Source organism: Chionomys nivalis, chromosome 5 (assembly GCF_950005125.1).
Source record: "Chionomys nivalis chromosome 5, mChiNiv1.1, whole genome shotgun sequence".
Taxonomy (NCBI): Eukaryota; Metazoa; Chordata; class Mammalia; order Rodentia; family Cricetidae; genus Chionomys; species Chionomys nivalis.
This window is the reverse complement of record NC_080090.1, coordinates 11,700,910-11,720,351: the sequence shown is the minus strand read 5'-3', so window position 1 is coordinate 11,720,351 and position 19,442 is coordinate 11,700,910. Positions and strand designations below refer to the sequence as shown.

General features: G+C 49.2%; 1 protein-coding gene across 2 annotated transcripts in view; it reads right to left on the bottom strand.

Moving 5' to 3' along the window:
- Kcnh1 (potassium voltage-gated channel subfamily H member 1) overlaps window positions 1-19,442 on the bottom strand; it is a 294,537-nt gene that overhangs the window by 47,347 nt on the left and 227,748 nt on the right. The window lies entirely within an intron of this gene.

The window sequence follows — 19,442 nt, the reverse complement described above, 5'->3', positions numbered from 1 at the left end:
TGACTTAGTTCATATGATTTCTCTTAGCATAGAAGCTGTCCAATATACCTACTGGTTAAATAGTTAAGCAGCCACGAGACACTTTATAGCAGAAGCGGCCTTGGGGCTAAGAGTGGCCTTACTCATTTGTCTCCCAAAGGCTAGGCTCATGTTCAGAGTCAACCCCATATCCCACTACCCTCAGACCCTCAGAGTTGGATTTTTACTATCTAAGTACCTAGTTGGCTGAGTCTGTGGACCCCCACTTCTTGCCACAGGAGGGGCTGCACCCAGCTCTACTTTCCAGGAGCTCAGTGGTATGGATGGTTCACATCTCAGGGGCCATGCAGCAGGCTGTCCCAGATCCTTATAGTAGGATCTGGGACCCCAGATTGGTCCTACCCAACAGCCTTTCTACACTCCTAGCAGCTTGTTTTCCCGCTTGCCTTCTAGGGGGAGTGGATGGGCAGTGGATGGGGGTGGATGTTCTCCACCAGCATTCAGATCTAGAATGTAGGCAGCTACAGTTCTTTGTGAAACAATGAGAGGTCTTGAGGACCCATGTCTCTCTTCTGTCTGACTCTCAGCCTGGGCAAGGACACTCCGTAACCCAGAGGTCATTGTAGAATCTGTCCCAAAGTAAAGGCCGTGGTTCTCAAGGCTTAGCAGGCACCAGAGCCACCACAGCTCCAGCAAAACACAGCTAGGGTGTCTCATCCTAACCCCAAGATGCTAGTTCAACAAGCCTATGATGGGGGCCAGAATGTGTTTCTTTTTAAACCAAGCACCACACATGAAGAACCAAGCCTGGTAGCTGAGAAGCAGAGAGCAGACCCTGCCAGCAGTGTACTAATTTATGGAGTCAGAGTAGGTGACAAATTGCTCTGAGAAGAAACTATTAAATAAGCACCATGAATGAAGAAAGGAGTGCAATGGATAAAAACTGACAGGGAACTAATTTGGGTCAGGAACAGGAGAGCTGGGGAAGGGCTGAGTAAACGGTTTAGGGTAACTTCCAATCTTTTGGCTTTTCTAGAATAGCCAGGATTTAAATAGTCTGCTTGATTTTTTTTTTTGAGCCTGGAAATTCCAGTATTTTAGAATCTTAAACTACATTTCCAGATGGCCTCTTGTTCCTAAAAGTAGCTAAAAAGATCTTTGACCATGCACGAAGAACTAAAAAATCCAAAAAAAAAAAAAAAAAAAAAAAGTACTAAGAAATGGTGGTCACCAGACCCGAAAGACTATCAGTCTGGGACAATAAGATGCCGAGTAGGTAGTATGAGTTAGCAGTGTGTATGGGGGTCTCTCCACCTTCGTTCTGCTCTAGAAACACATCCAGGCAAGTGCCTGAACACCTCTGAGGCATTTCTGCCCACGCCCACCCTGCCTCCCTCCTAGCAGAGCTGGGGCTGCCTGAGTAGGCACACAGATGCTTCCATTCTAGAAGGATTTTCAAGCAGGCTCTGTGAACAGAGGCACAGTACAGCAGGAAACCCAGGGTGCACATGTGACCTAAAACCCCTTTCTGGGAGGCAGTCCAGCACGGGCAGAGTAACGGCAAATGAAGGGGGAAGGAGAGCCAGAAGAGGCACACAGGGAGAAGGCAGGTGTGCCAGTTCTGCACAGTACCACACCCTGGGGTCTAATCAGTGCTATTGCTGATGGACAACAGTGCCGGGATTATGGCCTTGGGGGCTGTCATGGTTCTCAGCTCCAGGGGCCCCTCCTTCATACCTCCTGGTTCCATTCAAACTGCACCTGTTGGGGCTGTGCACACACGCGCGCACGCACACGAGCGCACACACACACACACACACACACCTTGCCCCACTGGGCTTTGTGGCAAGCTCAGGATGTACTTTCCACAAAGGCGAATTTAACAATGTGCACTCCCACTGGTTGTTCTTATTTCACTCTCCTGACAGCTATAAAAGAGAAGAAGGGATGTGGCCTCTTTCCTTTTGGATGAGGAAACCCGGGCTCTGGAGGTGTGGTCTGCTCAGGGTCATACAATGGCAGAATGATCCCACGGCAACAAGTGCCTTCAAATGCAGCCCTCTTTTGAACCATCCGTGTGCCCTTGAAGACACCAATGCCAGTTTTCATACTCGGGCCCCTTACTGGGGTGCCAGGGGGCTACAGTTTCATACTGTCAACTATGGACCATATGACCCTTTTAGGTCCCAGGCAGAAGGCACATCAATAAGACTTCCTGCAGAAGCGGACAGAGAAAGGATGCATCTGGGCACTGCAAGGCTCTGGGGTCTTCTGGGTCAGGAGTGCGGATGGACCACAGGGATGCTAAGGAAGTGTAAAAGGCTTCCCTGAGAACCAAAGCAAGCTCTGGAGAAGCAAGGGACAAGGTGGGGGCTGAGTTTTAAACAGAGGGTTGCCTTTATCGACCCGAGGAGAACTGCCCAGATCTTTTTATCAATTGTGTTTATGCTATGGGGTTCTATGCAGCCTCCTCCCCAGGTGTTCCTGGACTTCACAACTGTCAGGAGAGCTGGAGAGAGATGGAACTACCTGCTGCTGGGTTACATGTGCTCTGGCTGCCCCTGCAGCAGCTGGATCAGGAAGTGAGGATTCAGCATGGGGCATATGATCTAGACCTCAGAGCTTCCCTTTCATTCTAGTTTATAAGTAGGAGATAAGAAGGGCAAGGAAAAAAGGCACTTAAGGGCAAAGTGTTTTAAATCTTCGCCCCGTGGGTCAGTACTTAGCAAAGAACAGGGCTGTCATGTGTTTACCAGGGATCTAAGGAGCAGCTTCATAAACCGTGACGACTTAGAGACAAGATGAAGTCATGAGGAACACACACGACTCATCCCAGTCTTCACGTGGAAATGAGCACAGTACCCACTGGAAATCTACTTCACCTTTTGCAAAGGGCTCTTCTACTGTCCTTCATCCACGATTGACACGTGTACATGAGAGTGTGCCGTGACACACTACAGTGCAGGGTTTTCCCAAATTCCGATTGCCCCGTCCCACCAACTGGTTTATACTTGTAAAACAAGATATAACCATCCTGGTAAAGGAACCACACAGTTGCCCAACTGTGCCCAGGGGCATCATCAAAAGGAGACTACATGCATGTCACCTGCTGCCAAAACACTTCTTGAGCAAGGAACAGTCAGCTTCGCACTGAGTGTGCGCACTTGGTGCAAGGGCTATGTCAGGCCCTGAAGCCTTGTGCATTGGCCTCCCGCTTGTCCTGTGGTTGTTTTTGCTTTTTAGGGGGCACAGCTTTGAGGTGAGGCCAGGTCTTGAGGTGGCGTCAATCATGTAGGAGGTACAGGTAGCCAATAGGGAGCCAACAGGAGTCCCCATTGCCTAGGGAATCACAGATGGGAATGGGTGGGACGGAGGGCTCATTCTAAGTTCCATTAAGCCACAAGCACCTCTCTTCATTCCTGGCATCAGCCATCAAAAAACCATTGTACATCTCATAGCCAAGTGGCTTCAGAGACTGAGAAAGAAACCCCCACTCCACAGAGCAGTCGCAGGTCTGCACCTGACACAGGGCTGCACGAGGAAGGGAAACTTACTACTTGGGAACATCAATAAAAGAACCAACCAAGAGAGAGTGTTGTGGTAGAATGTTGAGTTACACAATCCTAACAAGAACCTTGCCCGAGCATGCTGCTCCATAGAGGGGATCAGCCAAAGCCAACCTGCTACTCCTTCCCCCAAAGAGACTCCACTCTTCCTGACAAGGATTCACTCACTGCCTGGGCCTGGACTCGCCTTTTGGCCACCTGTCGATCCTCTTTGGCTGGGCTGTCTTACCCTGTGATCCCCCAAACTTCCTGCATTAGCTCACTTGAACCACTTCCTGGCTTCATTCGGAGCCCCAGACCTGAATTCTTAACACTGGTCACAACTGGAGTGCCCTAACTGTTCCTGCTGCCCAGACTTTCAATGTCTCCTGCTCATGGCTCCCACCCAGCACTGGTTTGACTCCACATCCCAGTCTCTGCTCCTTGCTTTGTCCCAGTTTAATTCTCCAATATGGTAGCCAGGTCTGGCCTCGCCATGGAGACTCAGCCCTTGGAACCTTGTGATCTCTTGTCTCCACAAATGCCACGAGAGTCCACGCCGGCCCTTCATAAGAACCTAGACAAGACAAAGATTCAGTTCCTCCTCAGAGCTCTAAAATGTGTATGGGCCTTGTGTTTATAAACACACTTTGGATAAGACACTTTTATGCTTTATTTCCTCAGTAGTGTTTCTTTCCTATGAGGCAGCAATATGTGGTCATCAATTTCTGTATCCACACCCCAGTTCTGTATCCCAGATCCCTTCCATCAGCCCAGCCATTACCCATGTGACTGCAGCAAGGTGGGCAGCCTTGTGTGTTCTTATTCAGGGCCTTGATGCCCCTCATCAACACAGACATGGGGAGCTGCTTCCATCCCAGATATTGCTGTTGACTGACCACTGTCTGTCCATCTTGTGCACAAGCATTGGCTGACCACTGTCTGTCCATCTCATGTGCAAGCACTGACTGACCACTGTCTGTCCATCTCATGCGCAAGCAAGCATTGACTGACCACTGTCTATCCATCTCGTGCACAAGCAAGCATTGAGTGATCACTGTCTGTCCATCTCATGTGCAAGCAAGCATTGACTGACCACTGTCCATCTTCTGAGCAAGCATTGACTGACCACTGTCTGTCCATCTCATGTGCAAGCATTGACTGACCACTGTCTGTCCATCTCATGTGCAAGCATTGACTGACCACTGTCTGTCCATCTCATGTGCAAGCATTGACTGACCACTGTCTGTCCATCTCGTGTGCAAGCACAGCAGATCCCAGCTTAGCTGCTCAGGGGAGGCAACAAGAGTCTGAATTTTTGCAAGCGCTCAGGGGTGTGGTGCTGCTGCTGTATGGACTGGCCCTCTGAAGGTCCCCTCTGTGTGGAGGACCTGCAGGTGCAGGCAGAGGAGAGGACTTTCCCAGGCCACGGGTGACTGACTTGGGTCCCTCGGGAGGCACAGGAGGAGGTCTACAGGGTCTGTGGGCTGCGAGGCCTTTTCCTACCCTGCCACTGAGGTCCTGAGTGCGACCTCATGTAGGGAGTTCCCTGGGTGTTGCTGGTCCTAGGTCAGAAAGGCCAGGCTGTATTTGAGACCCAGCTCCATTTAAAACCCAGCAATGCAAGTCTTGACAAGATTGTTTGGGGCATGGGAGGTGCTGGTAGTAAAATGAGACCTAGTTTGGGTTCTGCTGGAAACAGAGCCCAGACCAGGCTTAGGGATTTAACCTTCCTCCCAAATCTTTAGTTTCGTAAGCCAAGTCACGGGAACGGATCGTGGTCTTTCAGCTGTATTTTAAAATCTGTTGAGCTGTAGGTGGAATCTATTTTGGCTGGGCTTATAGGGAAATTGGAGGACAAAGAGAGGAATTGCAAGTCAAGCAGGGACAGGTGTGGAGAGGATGCCAAGTCGTCAAGGCTCAGAGACCTCCCTCAGGGGCCACTCTTCTATGGCGCTCGGATTTTCTGCTCCCTGGAGCAGATGGGATAGGAAGATTACTAGCATGGAGGGCTGGTGAGGACCTAAGAGCTCATTTGACTTTACTGTTTCCTATTTAACAAGGTTCAGTTCAGAACTTGTTCTAGGGGAAGACTCGAGTAGACCCCGACGCCAGCCTATAATTCAGGACAATAGGTGCTTAGTGGAAGTGACCCTGCTTAACGCCACAGTGGAGACTTTCTCCTCCCGGAGGAAGAGTGAGAGCAAACGTGGGCCAGGGGGAATCTCCTGGGCAAAGCTTTCTGGAAGAGGCATCTTTAGGGAAGGGTGTGAGCAGGAAAGATAAGTAGAGCTGGTGGGGGGGTGGCATATGCAGAAGTAAGTGCCTGTCACAGCCCAGTGGGTGGGGTACAAAGCCACTTTCAATTGCAGTTGGAAATAGAAGTTTACAAGCCATCTCGGGGTCTGGACCTTATTCAGAAGCTGTCAGAAATTATCAAAAAGTTCAGAACAAGAAAAGCACACAGAGCTGGAAAGCCAGCCATAGGTTGGGAAATGAAGGCATGGTTACAATCCCTGTGTCTTAGCACACTCATCACCCCTAATAGCAGGAAGCTGTGGCTACTGCTGTGGCTACTGCCCAGTTCAGGCCAGCACCTGGATGCCCAGGCCCTTGGTGCTCTGTGAATCCCTCTTTCAAGCAGATGGTTCCTCTGGGCAGCAAGGAGACACCACTCATGAGAAGTCTGAGAAAAATTATATTTTACTCTGAGAGTTAAAGAAACTAGTGATTGACCCAAATGCTTAGACCCCATTCCAAAACCTACCAAGACAAAGATGCAGCTTACACAAGAATACTGTTTGAAAGAAGGAAACTTTCTGTTCTGGGCTTGAGGCCCTTAGAGAGGACTGGGAGGGGCAGAAGAAAGGGGAGGAATATGGGAAGAGAAAGGAGAGGAACAGAAAAAGGGAAGGCAGAGGTGAAACGGGGTGCGGTTATGGATTACATTGTGTGTTCCTAAATATATTTCCAAGGCCTAAATCTGTGACCTATGCAGATAAGGGGTGCTTGCAAATGTAACCCCTCCAGAGATCTCAGGATGGACCCTTCTTGGGTTCAGAGGAGGCCTGCTTCCAAAGACTGATGTCCTTATAGGCAAAAGGAGAGGGAGATTGTCCACACTGACAAGGGGATAAAGGGCATCTGAATATTGACAGAGAGCATGGCCAGACTGCCACAAGTCAGCCACAGGCAGTAGCCACCAAAGGCTGGTAGGGCCTTCTGCTATAGGCCAGGAAGAAGTGCGGCTTTGCAGATTTAGATTCCATACCTATGGACTCCAGAGCTGTGAGATAAAAAAATCCTTGCTGTTTGAAGCCAGCGGGCTGTGACAGTGTGCTGTCGCAAACACTGGTACCTTAGGGGATTCCTGGGGGACTGGATGTCAGGTCCAAGAGCATCACTTCCTAGACTCTTCCTTCCCTTGACTGCTCCCTGTGAAGCTAGGGAATCCTAGGGAATGCAGGGTGCGCACAAACTCTAGAAGAACCATGCAAGGCAACTGGAAACTAGGGGAGTAACTGTGACTCGAGATCCAGATGCCACTGCCAGCCCAGAACCAGGCTGCCCCATGGGCTGCCCTTGGCCACAGTGAAAGGGAAGCAATGTCCTGCCATGAACACTTCGTCTGAGTCATGTGTTCAGATGCACGCATGGCTCCCACCCTATCAGCAGCTAGGTAGGCATGGCTTCTACCCTATCAGCAGCTAGGTAGGCATGGCTTCTACCCTATCAGCAGCTAGGTAGGCATGGCTTCTACCCTATCAGCAGCTAGGTAGGCATGGCTTCTACCCTATCAGCAGCTAGGTAGGCATGGCTTCTACCCTATCAGCAGCCAGGCACACATGGCTTCCACCCTATCAGCAGCCAGGCACTCATGGCTACCACCCTATCAGTAGTGAGGCATGTATTGTCACCTCAGTCAAGGCCTCAGGATTTTAAGTGTCCCATGGTCAATGCTGGGAGGTTGTAGACATGAGTTATTTTTAAATCCCTTGAAGGATCCCTGGCTTAAGAGACCCTGGCCCTCAAGGGCCTCATATATTCATTTTCTATTCTTCTCAACACCCTCTCTTGCTCAGTCCATTTTAAATATGAAGGATTTTTTTTTTCACAAAAGCCAATAGTCTTTGACGGGAACATTTAGTTTCCATGAAGCACACGTCCACAAATTGCTAATCACTGCATGGTGCTTTGCCAATCCTCACCTCTCCCCTGAAGAAGAAATAAAGCTTCCCTGGTCAAGCAGAGCTGATTTCACAACACGAATGATTAGCAGGGGTAGGAGACACTTGGGGAACTGGCAGAGAGCAAGTGCTGGATGTGTTCTCGACACTCTTCTCCCTAGTGCAGCTTCTGGCATGAGCCATTTTAGGGAAACATACAGACACTCAGATACACCCACCACCAGCGCCAGCACAACCAGCACCACAGCCACCACCACTGCCCACAGAGAGATCAGGGCACCTGGGTAGCAAGCAGTCTTCAAGCCATGGATATGTGGGGTGTATACACATGCAGGTGCAGACAGGGGCCAGCTCTGCAGAGGGAGGTAGCAGTGACCAGAGCCCGTGCGGTGGCAGCAGGGATGCTTCCTAGACCCTATCATACTATGACTCCTGTGCACCAAGAATAGTCTTCTGCAGTGACAGAGAGGGTAGGAAGAAGCCCAGAATGCATGGGACAGAAGACAGCTCTGCCGGCATGGTCTCTGGGGTGGTGGAAACGATTGCTGGTGGACTCCAGGGAGCTCTGCTGCCCATGGCTGCAGATAATTGGGCCCTGCCTCCAGCACTCGTCAACAGGCTTGGAGCTGAACACATTCCTGTTCAGGTTCCAACCTGAGCGAAATGTCAGCGAGGAATTAGGAAGTGCTTAACACAAAGCCTGGGATGAAGATGCTGGCTGCGCTCCAGCGGCCTCCGCCTGTGGTTCAGCAGCCAAACCAAACTGCTCCACTGCTGTGCTCATCTAGCCAGGAGGGGGAGGATTGGGAAAACCTGGATTTGGCATACAAGTCCTTCTTCTTGCCCAGCTCACACTCTGGGGTTTGCAAAGGTGTCTGACTCCCTGGGCAAGGAGTTAGGCTGTGCCAAACAGGCACAGCTTCTGCTCCTCCAAAAACAATATGTGCAAACCCATTCACATACCCAAACCTCCCAGGCATAGGCATCTCTGCTTTTATCTCTCAAGCCTCCCTGCTCCCCAGGACAGGTTTTTCCCAGGCTCCACCATTTCTGAAGGAAATGTTCCGAGTACTCCCCACTGCCAACTGAATCAAACCAAGGAGTGGCCCCCAGCACTGGCTGAGCTGCACACCATTGTTACACAGCTTCTTTTATGAGCTCAAGTTCAGGTAAGTTCCTCCAACTGCTGGAATTAGGACCTCAGGGAAGGAAAGGGCTGCCAGGGCACTGCATGGTGCCTGTGAGCTGTGGGCCAGAGCGCTTCTCTTTGTCGAGAGTTCCAACATCCTGTTTCCCGTGTTCTCTCTTGACACACTGTCCTCCCACCTCCACCATCTGCCATGGGGTTTGTCCCAAGCCTGCCGAAGCCTCTCTGCCTGCATATGGTGAGGCAAACCCATCACTTCACCCAGATGGTCCCAGAGGGCTCCTAGAGTGCAATACCACACATCACCAATAGGAGGTATCGGGTGTGGGCTGTGGCATGCAGGATTTTAGATCCTATAATAACATGACCAGGAGACCTCTTTTAAAACTCTGTACTCCATAAACCAGAAGTTATCACCCTGTCTGGTTTGGGCAATTGCAAGAAGTCTGCTGGGAAGTACAATTGTGCACAGAAGCTGTCTGCAACTAGATCTCCAAGGACTAAGGCACAACCCTCAGCATGCTGCCTGAAGCAAGGGGCTTTTTAAAACTTAAACCTCTCATGGAGAATAGGCTGGCTCTCATTACTATGCACAGCCCAGGAAGAGTTATGCGGATGAAAAGGCCTGGGAAGCCAAAGGTTTGGGAGCTGCTGGGTTGCTATAATATTGCCGTGTGCTGTGGGAATTAGAGAGGATGGGCGACCAACTCACTCAGCCCCCTGGCAGAATCATTTCCCCATCCATACTGACACTCCTTCTATAAGGGCAATAGCTAGCCCTAAAGGATGTCCTGCCCTAAGAGCCTGAGCAGCTCCCATGGAATCTTCAGACAACTTCTCCTTAGGCAAAATCAGACAGGGAAAGACCTAGAAATGCATCTGGGATTTGGAGGCAAATGTGAAACTGACCAGAGGTTTCCCTCTGCCGACTTTCTTGATGAGTTCTTAGTGCTTAGCAAATCAAACTTATTGCTATCACTCAGCACATCTGGACAAATACATGATCATCAACCACAGTCGCTCAAGCAGCTACCTGACAAGGAGGCAGCTTCTGTGAAGCTCAGACATACCTGGAAGGGTGCAGGGTTTTCTCTCGTGGTAAACTGACGCCTCTCACCAATGCCCACCTAGAGCTTTTCCTAACTCCTCCTCTGGTTCACTGTCATCACACTCCTTGTTTAAAGCCTTGGTCCCAGTCCTGGTGAGGCTCTGGCCTCGACTTGAGTCTTCAGGGCCCTGCCAAGCTGTGCATGTCCACTTAGCCTGGCATCTGGCTGTAAGCTGTCAATCCTTTGGCCTCTCATGATGGACAGAAGCAAACTGCAGCCCTGAGTATTCCTGCCACAGAAGGTTTCTGTGACCCCCATCTCCACATCAGCAGAACTGAGCCACAAGCCAAGGAGAAGCTGGTTAGAATCATCCAGCCTCATTATACTCCATAGCTCTCCAATGTGAATGCAGCCTCAGCCCCAGATCCCATCCCCGAGCAGGCAACAAACTGTCTAACACCAATGCCATTGTGCAAAGACTGGCAAGTCTGTTGCATGTGCCCAGATGCACTTAGGTGCTGTCCAGGGACCTGCTGCTTATGCAGAGCCTCTTGTCAGGTAACAGGCATGGGTGCTGCAGCTTCCTCGCAGCAATGAAGGCCAGCACTGCTGACCAGAGACCCACAATCACCACCTGCAAGAAGACCACCACAAATCAAAGAACACAGTCTTGGTCATTGCCAGATCAGTTCAGATTTGAACTCCAGCTTCTCAGTTCAGGACACGTTATTTAACCTGTGGGGCCTCTGTATCCTCAGCACCTTAGCGAGGTAATACTACATATGAAGAAAGACTTTAGTGCACACTTGGCAGAGGAGATTATTATTTGTTGCTGGCTGAGATCCCCGATACCCAGGCCTTCCGGGAAGGAAAGAGTGAGGATATTATAGGGCTGTAGGAGCAGAACTCCAGAGGGAGGAAGAAGGACGGTTTCTCTGCGATGCCATCTGGCAGACAAGGCTTTACATACCTGTAGCAACAAGAGGGAGACATAGCACTTGATCAGTGGATGTCTATTTTCTTGTTGACAATTTGAGTATTTACTCATTCAGTTCTCAATGTTGTAAGTCAGCTGGGCAGGACAGAGAAATGGGTCAAGCAGACACGGCCCGGCCCGTGTGGAACTTGTAAATGCAAGGGAGACATTCAGTAAGTGGTTAATTAGAAGTCTAATGAGAGTCACAAGGAGGTGAGTGGTGCTCACTGGATCAGAACACAACAGGCTTCCCCTAGACTGAGATTGAAGAGAAGCTATGTGGAGCGAGGGTCCCAGGGAGGGCTGGAAATTTCACTCTAGAGGTCTGAACAAAGTACGGGCTGTTTGTGACATCAGCGACAAGGCCAACCAAGTTTACAGTGAGAAGATCCAAACCAGAGCAGTATGTGACACAGTGTTGGAGATACGGTGTACACAGACACACAGGAGACATGGGGCACGTGACTCCTGATGCAGGTGTTCAGCATCCCTTGGGAGAAGATGAGTTGCATGGATGAAGAGATTCATCCCATCTCTTTGAAGGCAGATGTTATCACGAAAGTTACAGGACAGCCTGGGTTCACATCCTGATGCTCCTCTTTCTAGGAGGTGCTAGAATAAAATCAGTGAGTACCCAGAAAATGTGGAGGAGCAGTTTAAACTCAAAGACAGAAATATAAGTGTGGATGGACACTTATGTACAAACAGGAGATGTGTCAGAATCACAGAATGTGCCTGGACTAACAGAATAGAAAAAGGAACTCACAAGCAATGCTTCGAAACTGACCAGTTAGAAAATATGAACAGCCTCCTAAAGTTAACACCTACAGTCCAGCTGAGGGCAGACAGCTCTGTGAAGCACTGACTGGCTGTCTGTGCCTCAGAAACAAAAGCACCCAGGGCACCTGTAGCAGGAGGGAGGGGGCTGAGTGCGGGATGCTACCAAGGACTGTGTGTGTGCGTGTATGTCAGAGAGAGAGAGAGAGCATGCAAGAGAGTGTTGTGAGAGAGAGAAAGTGTGTGCATGTAAGAGAGAGGGTGTGCATGCATGCACAAGTGTGTGTGTGTGTGTATGTGTGTGTGTGTGAGAGAGAGAGAGAGAGAGGGTGTGCATGCATGCACAAGTGTGTGTGTGTGTGTGTGTGTGTGAGAGAGAGAGAGAGAGAGAGAGAGAGAGAGAGAGAGAGGGTGTACATGCATGCACAAGTGTGTGTGTGTGAGAGTATGTGTGTGAGAGAGAAGGTATGCATGCATGCACGTGTGTGTGTGTGTGTGTGTGCATGCGCGCACGTCTGTGTATTGTAGTAGTACAGTAGTAGTAATGGGGGGGATTCCCAGCCTGGAGCATCTTTCTGCTTCATCAGCAGCGAGACTCCCCTCTCAGACTCAGCCCCCATCCATCCTCTACAGAGCTTCTGCATCCATGAATGTAAATGTCTCTCTTGGTGATAAAGTTCCCAATCTGGGACCCGTTGCACGCCTGAGCAAACATGATAAAGACATGCTGCTCCCCACAGAGTGCCTGGGCCTGGGGTTTCCCAGTACTAGGTCAGATCTTTTCCAGGCCGTGGCAAACACAGCATCAACCACTACACTCCAAATGCCCCTCTGCCATGCAGTCTGGGTTGGGAGAAACTCTACCCATGATGCAGTTGGCAGCACCACCCTTCCAGGAACCTCCCTGGTGACAGTTCTGATTCTAAGGTGCTAACCCAGGCTTCAGGATGATCTGCCCAAGAGATTCCTGGGGACTGGAATCCAGTTCCCCTAGCCCCTATTCCTTTGGCTCTTTAGCAGCTGATGGGACAATGGCTTTCCTAAACAGAAACCTCATGGCCACAGCCTGTGTCAGTCTTCCATCTTAGGGGCTCCCTGACTCCAGCAGTGACTCTGGTAAGAGCAGCACCCACTGATGGCTGCCAAAGCACCCTCCTAAGGGGTATCCCTGTGTAAAAGAATAAACTGGGGACCAGACAGTCCAGGTAACTCTCCCAAGGTTGAGTCAAGCCTTGAATTCTTGTACTCTGACTACGGCATTCACACATTTTAAAGATATAACCAAAGATTTATTTTCTTCAATAAATATACATTTCACTGTATATTTTATTGTACAATATTATGCTAGTTAAGGATATTTTCATGTAAGCATACATTGCATATTGAACATATTATCCATGTCCCCTCTATTATTAGTGCCCTGGACAGTTCTACTTCCACTCTCATGTTATGTATATATGTATGATTTTATGTACTTATAAAAAATCTAGTAACTGCTTTTGAGAAAAGAAGTTTGTTTGAGACTGGCTTAAGAAGGACGGCATTTTTAACAAGCACCCTATACTGTCCGCATCTGATTGTTCTGAGCACCAATGGCTTCCATGATGGAAGGAATGTGACAGGGCTATACCTTATGCTGTGTGAGGGATGTGCCTAGCTCCTCATCCCATCCTGTGGTACCCACTGTGGGAGGTACCCACTGTGGGAGGCAGTATGAATCCACAGACAAGGACAAGACATTCTTGTTCAATGCTCACAAGTCCCTACCTCCCATCGTGGAAGGCAGTATGACCTCACAGACAAGGACTAGTCACACTTGTTCAGTGTTCACCAGTCTCTACCTCCCATTGTGGGAGGCAGTATGAACCCACAGACGAGGACTAGCCATGCTTGTTCAAGGCTCACCAGCCCCTATCTCCAGCTAGCAAGCGGCAAAGCTTAGTCGTGAGGTGATATTTCCTAAATTCACACTCAGCCTGGAACGTCTCTGTTTTCTGAGAAGTAGCAGATCCAACTTGACCACTGCATTGTGCAAAGCTGACATTAACATGATGAAAAGTGACCCCCCCTTAGTCGTTCCCAGGACTCTAGGGGACTCTCCTCATGTTTGCTGGGGTCCAAGCAAGAGCAGGACCCGTGAAAGACTGCACAGGTCCCCAGCACCAACTCCCGGTTCTGCTGAGGGGACGGGAGGCGGCTTTTGATTCATATTCTGTTGTTTCACAAAGATTACAGTGGTGTCAGTCACATCCCCCATCCCCTTTCACCACCTCTAATTCCGGCACCATGATTTTATTATCCCTCTGGCTTGACAGTCTAATAGATGATTTTAATTTCACAGAAGCCTTCGCTATGGCGGGATGACAAGGAAAGTATTGGCTATGCAGAGATCACTTAAAAACTCAGGCTAGGACACACCAGCGCTCAACAGGAAAATGCGTGCTACTTCTAAGCACCTGGCTTTATTGTCTTTCTTCTTGGTTTACCAACATTCCGCAAGAAGAAGGAAGAACACAGAGGACTTCCCAACACCACCTATGAGTAGGGCTCTCTACAAACCTCTCAGGTTCTGAGCTCTTCTGCAGAAGAAAATGTCCTTTGGTTAAAGTGGGAGAAGTGTACACATGGCATTCAAGATCGTCCCACGGCAACCTCTGCTTTAAAAAGCCCCTATTTTGAAAGCACTGGTGACTGGGGTATCAGCTCCCTCCAAAATATACCAGGTTGAGCCCTAATTATGATTTTAAAAAAAAATCCTTCCTGGGATAAATTACCATAAGCAAACAATGAAAAAATATTCGTATACACAACAATACTGGCTTTGAAAAGAAAGCCCTACACTCCGAGGATGAGAAGCGCCCATCCAATTACCTGCATGCCAATTATCCCTGGCACTGGCTGCTGGTAATTACCTAATTGCTTATATGCTGGCATCCTTGAGTTGTGGTACATTTGATCCACTTTCATAATGATTGATCCCTGAGCCCCGAGAGGTGACACCTCTTCCCCACTCACAGGGAAGTGGAGCCCATGGAAATCATTAACCAAAGAAACAGATCTGCTCTTAACGCAAGGGGACCAAGCATGACTTCAACTCTTCAAGCCTGGAAGTGGAGGTAGGGGGTGGACAGCAGGGCAGTAAAAGGGACTAATGTGGACAGGGGCTTCCCACAGGGATGGGTTACTTTGACTGTGCTGGTTTTGAGACAGGGTCTCACTAAATTGCCCAGGCTGTCTTCAAACTCAGTCTCTATTCCAGTTTGCCCTTGAATTTGCAATCCTCCTGCCTCTCCCTCCCAAGTGCTGGAATTCTCAGCGGATGACACCATGCTCAGCTTTGTTCTGCCGTGTTACACTTTGTTTAAAATGCACAAAATTGGCAATAGCATTAACCAGAGGACCATTGTGCTGGCTTCTGTTAGCTGCTGTTGTTTTGTTTGAGACAAGGTCTCCCACTGTAGCCTAAGCTACACCCAGGCTAGCCTTGAACCAGCAGCAATCCTCCTGCCTTAGCCTCCTTCCCGAGTGCTAGAGTTACAGATGTGAGCCACCACACCCTAGATATTAGCTAATTTTTATAAATGAAGGAGCAAGGGCTTAGTTGTCCAAGAGTGTCCAGCTAGTCAGCAACAACTCTGTATTCAAATAGGAGTTTAGCCCCAAAGCAGCTCCTTTCTAAACAAGGTCAGTCAGCCTGCTTCCCAGCACACAGGCTAGACCGGAAGTCTCCATGTGCATTTCTGGTGCCCCACTGCTAGTCTGGGGTCTGGTAGGCTTCAGTGCTTCTGAATCCATTGATGTAAGCAAAAGTCATTGGAGATGCTTAGGAGACAACCAGACTATCCCCCGAGTCAACAGCCCCAAAGAAAGCTAAAGAATATCACAGTGGGAGCCGGGCGGTGGTGGCGCACGCCTTTAATCCCAGCACTTGGGAGGCAGAGGCAGGCGGATCTCTGTGAGTTCGAGACCAGCCTGGTCTACAAGAGCTAGTTCCAGGAAAGGCTCCAAAACCACAGAGAAACCCTGTCTCGAAAAACAAAAAAAAAAAAAAAAAAAAAAAAAAAAAAAGAATATCACAGTGGGGAAGGCTGGGTACCACTCCCCCGGGTTGGACCACCAAGGGGCACCCCACCATTAGTCACAGGTGTTCAGATTCTGCTAGTCCATATCTGGGTGACTTTGGAAAAGGAATTCTCTTCTGCACAGCCTCCTGGTTTACTCCCTCGAGAAAAGGCAACAACCTGGTAACGCCACAGGCTGCTCTGTGGATTTCAGAGCTGACATAATTCACCACTGGGGCACCCTCCTGGGGTTGGTGCTTTCTTACTTGTGCCTGCGGGAGGATGCTTGCAGAGCCAGCAAGCATGCTAGCAAGGCTTTGGCATGATGGTTCCACTCTCTTCCTTTCATGACTCCCCCTAGGCTGCTCCCCTCAAAGGAAACCAGACTCTCCTGGCTCCCTGGTGATAGACCTGCAGGCTCCATATAGCTCGGAGTTCTGCAGAGCAGAAATTCCGAGCATGGGCAGAAGGTCCTCTCTGTGAAAAGGCACAAGGTTATAGTGCATGGGATATTACCGAAGAGGAAACAGAGTAAAGATGAACTTCACCAAGCCCCTACTGTGCCCACCCAGCAGGAGCTTCCACTTTGTTTTCTCCAGAGGAGGAGGCCGTCTTACTTGTGCAGAGCTGGAGAAGAATTAAGCAGGAGAGGCAGGATCCAAACCAATGCCATTTGTTTTGAGACTCACAGCAAGAAAGACAGAAGGTCCCGTGCTGTCTCTGAACCTGGCTCTGCATTTACCTTACACAGCTTTGTAGGACAGGACAACATGACCAGTCCCTTCCTGGGCTGGGCTCTAAAAACAGTGCTGACACCTGGGGAATGCTTATCCAGCTGGGCTTAGGAGTAAAGGTCTAAATCTTGGAATATGGAGGCCAGAGGAAGCCAGGACACTTCTAGATGTTTCTGGTGGGTTCTAATTCTTTCATTTTCAGCCAACACTCTGGCATTTCTGTAAAATGTCCTATCTATGATATGAGGATAGTGGGGACAAGGGAGAGAGATGGGCTGGCCATTGAGGCACATTCTGACTCAGAGTTTTTGCTGTGTGCTGGAGGAAGGCTTTGAGAAACTCTCCAGACAGACGCTGAGACGGCACAGTGTCCCCAGAACTCTTAGCAAATAATTCACTTGGCTTTTGCCAAGCTAGAAACAGCCACAAGAATAACTTTACTTCATCATGAAAAAAAAAATTAAGCGAGGAGAATAATTCATGCATGCTATGTTCTCATCGTCGGTGCCCTATGCAACCATGAATTAATTCGCAGAAGGACATAATGGGAGATGACAATGGTCGCACCAAAATGACGAGTCTCCTTTTCCAAGAAAAGCACGGCTCTTTACATAAAGCTGTCACTGAAATTCCTTTGGCTCAATACCAGACTTAGAGGGGCTTGGGTTGGGAGGGAAGTTCACAGGCCAAGCAGCTTGACTCTTCATGAGACGCTTGAGTTCCTCCCATGATGCTCCTCAGCAGGGAATTAAGAGACCCTAAATACCCTAAGGCTACACAAAAAAGCACCATATTCTCTTCTCTGGGGACCTGACACTTACAAGGATGCTTCTAGTCTGTCCATAGCTTTGGTTCCTCCTCTTCTCCAGAGCTGTCAATCATTCTATATGAATAAAAATAATCTGACCACTGAGACAGCACTGGTTTTGGCTGTTATTTTTAAGACAGATTTATTTGATCTATAATTATTCTAAAATGATTACTCCTCCAAATAACTCAAATCTCATATTTTTCTACCCATATCACACAGCAACACTGAAATTATAATCAACTGGCTATCACAGAAAGGAGGAATAAACCAAAAAATAGATTTTAGGAGAATCTACTTGGCTAAAAGTATCTCCATCAAGCATCCCAAGTTCTCAGCCAGCAGACAAGTGAGGGACACTTCTCCAGCAGTGCCCAGCCTACCCTGGAGGATGGGTGGACAGGCATTTCTCCACCACCTTGTATTGCATGATGGGGAAGGAGAGGCCCATAGGCGAGGCCCATCTCTTTCCCCTTGACATTAAATGCTGCGTGAGTTACAGGCGCTATGTACTCAGTTATACACAGATGCTCTGGGACTCCCAGGTCTCTTCTGAGCAGGATGCTCATGGCAATGGCACCTGTGGACTGGAGCAGGAAGATGTCACTCTACTGTGTATATAGCCCAGGATGCTCAAGGCAATGGTACCTGAGGGACTGCAGCAGGAAGACGCCTACTGTGTATATAGCCCAGGATGCTCAAGGCAATGGCACCTATGGGACTGGGGCAGGAAGACGCCTACTATGTATATAGCCAAAGGTTGGCCTTAGCAAAATTTGCACAAGGTGACTTTCTCTAGACTCTGCTCAGAGGTCCTCCTAGTAGACTATCTGCTCCTCCCCTTAGGCCAGCATATCTGCTACACATAACTCACACCCTGGACATTGCTTCCCTGACTCCCCATCAGCTTCTCCCTCCTTCATTCTTGCTACACTTTGGGGGAGTCATGATCACTGACTGTATTAGCTGCCACTATCCTGCCCATACAGTGCTTCTGTTGGGTTTAGGCACCTGAAGGGAGGAAGTCTTCGGTTTTCTTTATCTAGTCCAGTTCATCTGACACCAAGAGAGACCCAACGAAGCAATGAATCTTTCAGAGTCTGCTGGCTAGCAGGAATTTGTCACACACAGGAGGAAGATGTCCAGGCACAAGCATTACACTTGAAGAAGCCCCTTGACATTCTCAGAGTGGCAGGGGTGGGTGTAGGGAGGAGGGGTGGTGAGCAGAGTTCAGGGATAGGTTTGTGTCTCATGTGTACAAGCAGGTGAGCTGTGCAGGCATGAAGGAGGCTATAGGGTGGGGCACACATGGGCAGAAGGGTACTTGCCCTCAAGGCTCTACGAGAGTACTCAAGAATTCCACAAGGCCCTGAGAACCCCCCTCCCCCAGTGTCCCGAGAACTCCAGGTTGGCCTTGAAGATTCTGTCAGGATCACAAGAAAGGAAATAAAACATGAATTCATACTGGAAAGCTGAGGCAAAAACAACAGAGCTCGAAGACCAATCTGAGATACGGAAGACGGAAAAGATCAATGTTGGCCATGAGAAAGTTCAGCATAAACCAGACCTGTAACTAGAGCCAGGGTCCAGGACTGTGAGGGGCTGGTCAGTGGGGTGGATATGACGTCACTATGGGAAACATCTTATGAAAACCCTTCTGAGTGATGATCCCTCTTGATCAGGAGTGACCATGCTAGTATTTACCAAAGGTGGCGGATGACGTACAAGAAAGTCAGTCACAAAGGCGGGTATGAGCTTGGGAGGCTGAGGCAGGGGTATTGGCAGTTTGAGGGCTGAACGGCAAGATCTTATCTTAAGAAGAAAAGTCTATCATGAAAAACTATAGAAGGCAAGGAGAGTACACGGAGGGAGGGAGGGAGGGAGGGAGGGAGGGAGGGAGGGAGGGAGGGAAGGAGGGAGGGAGAGAAGGCAAAACTCAGTTGACTTTAGGGAAGAAATTTTCTTCTCTTGAAGCTACCCATTTCTCAGAAGTCGGCTGGAGACGAAACTTCCTCCAGACAATTAAATTCCATGGCTTTCTTCGCCAAACTCAGCTAACACACTTTGATGTCTTTCCCATAAAGCATCATTACCTGCCCACCAAGTAGTGGTTTTACCCCTACTCTGCAGGTCCCAGTCACTGGGGATGGAGTGGACAGTGGACACTACTCAGCTGGCT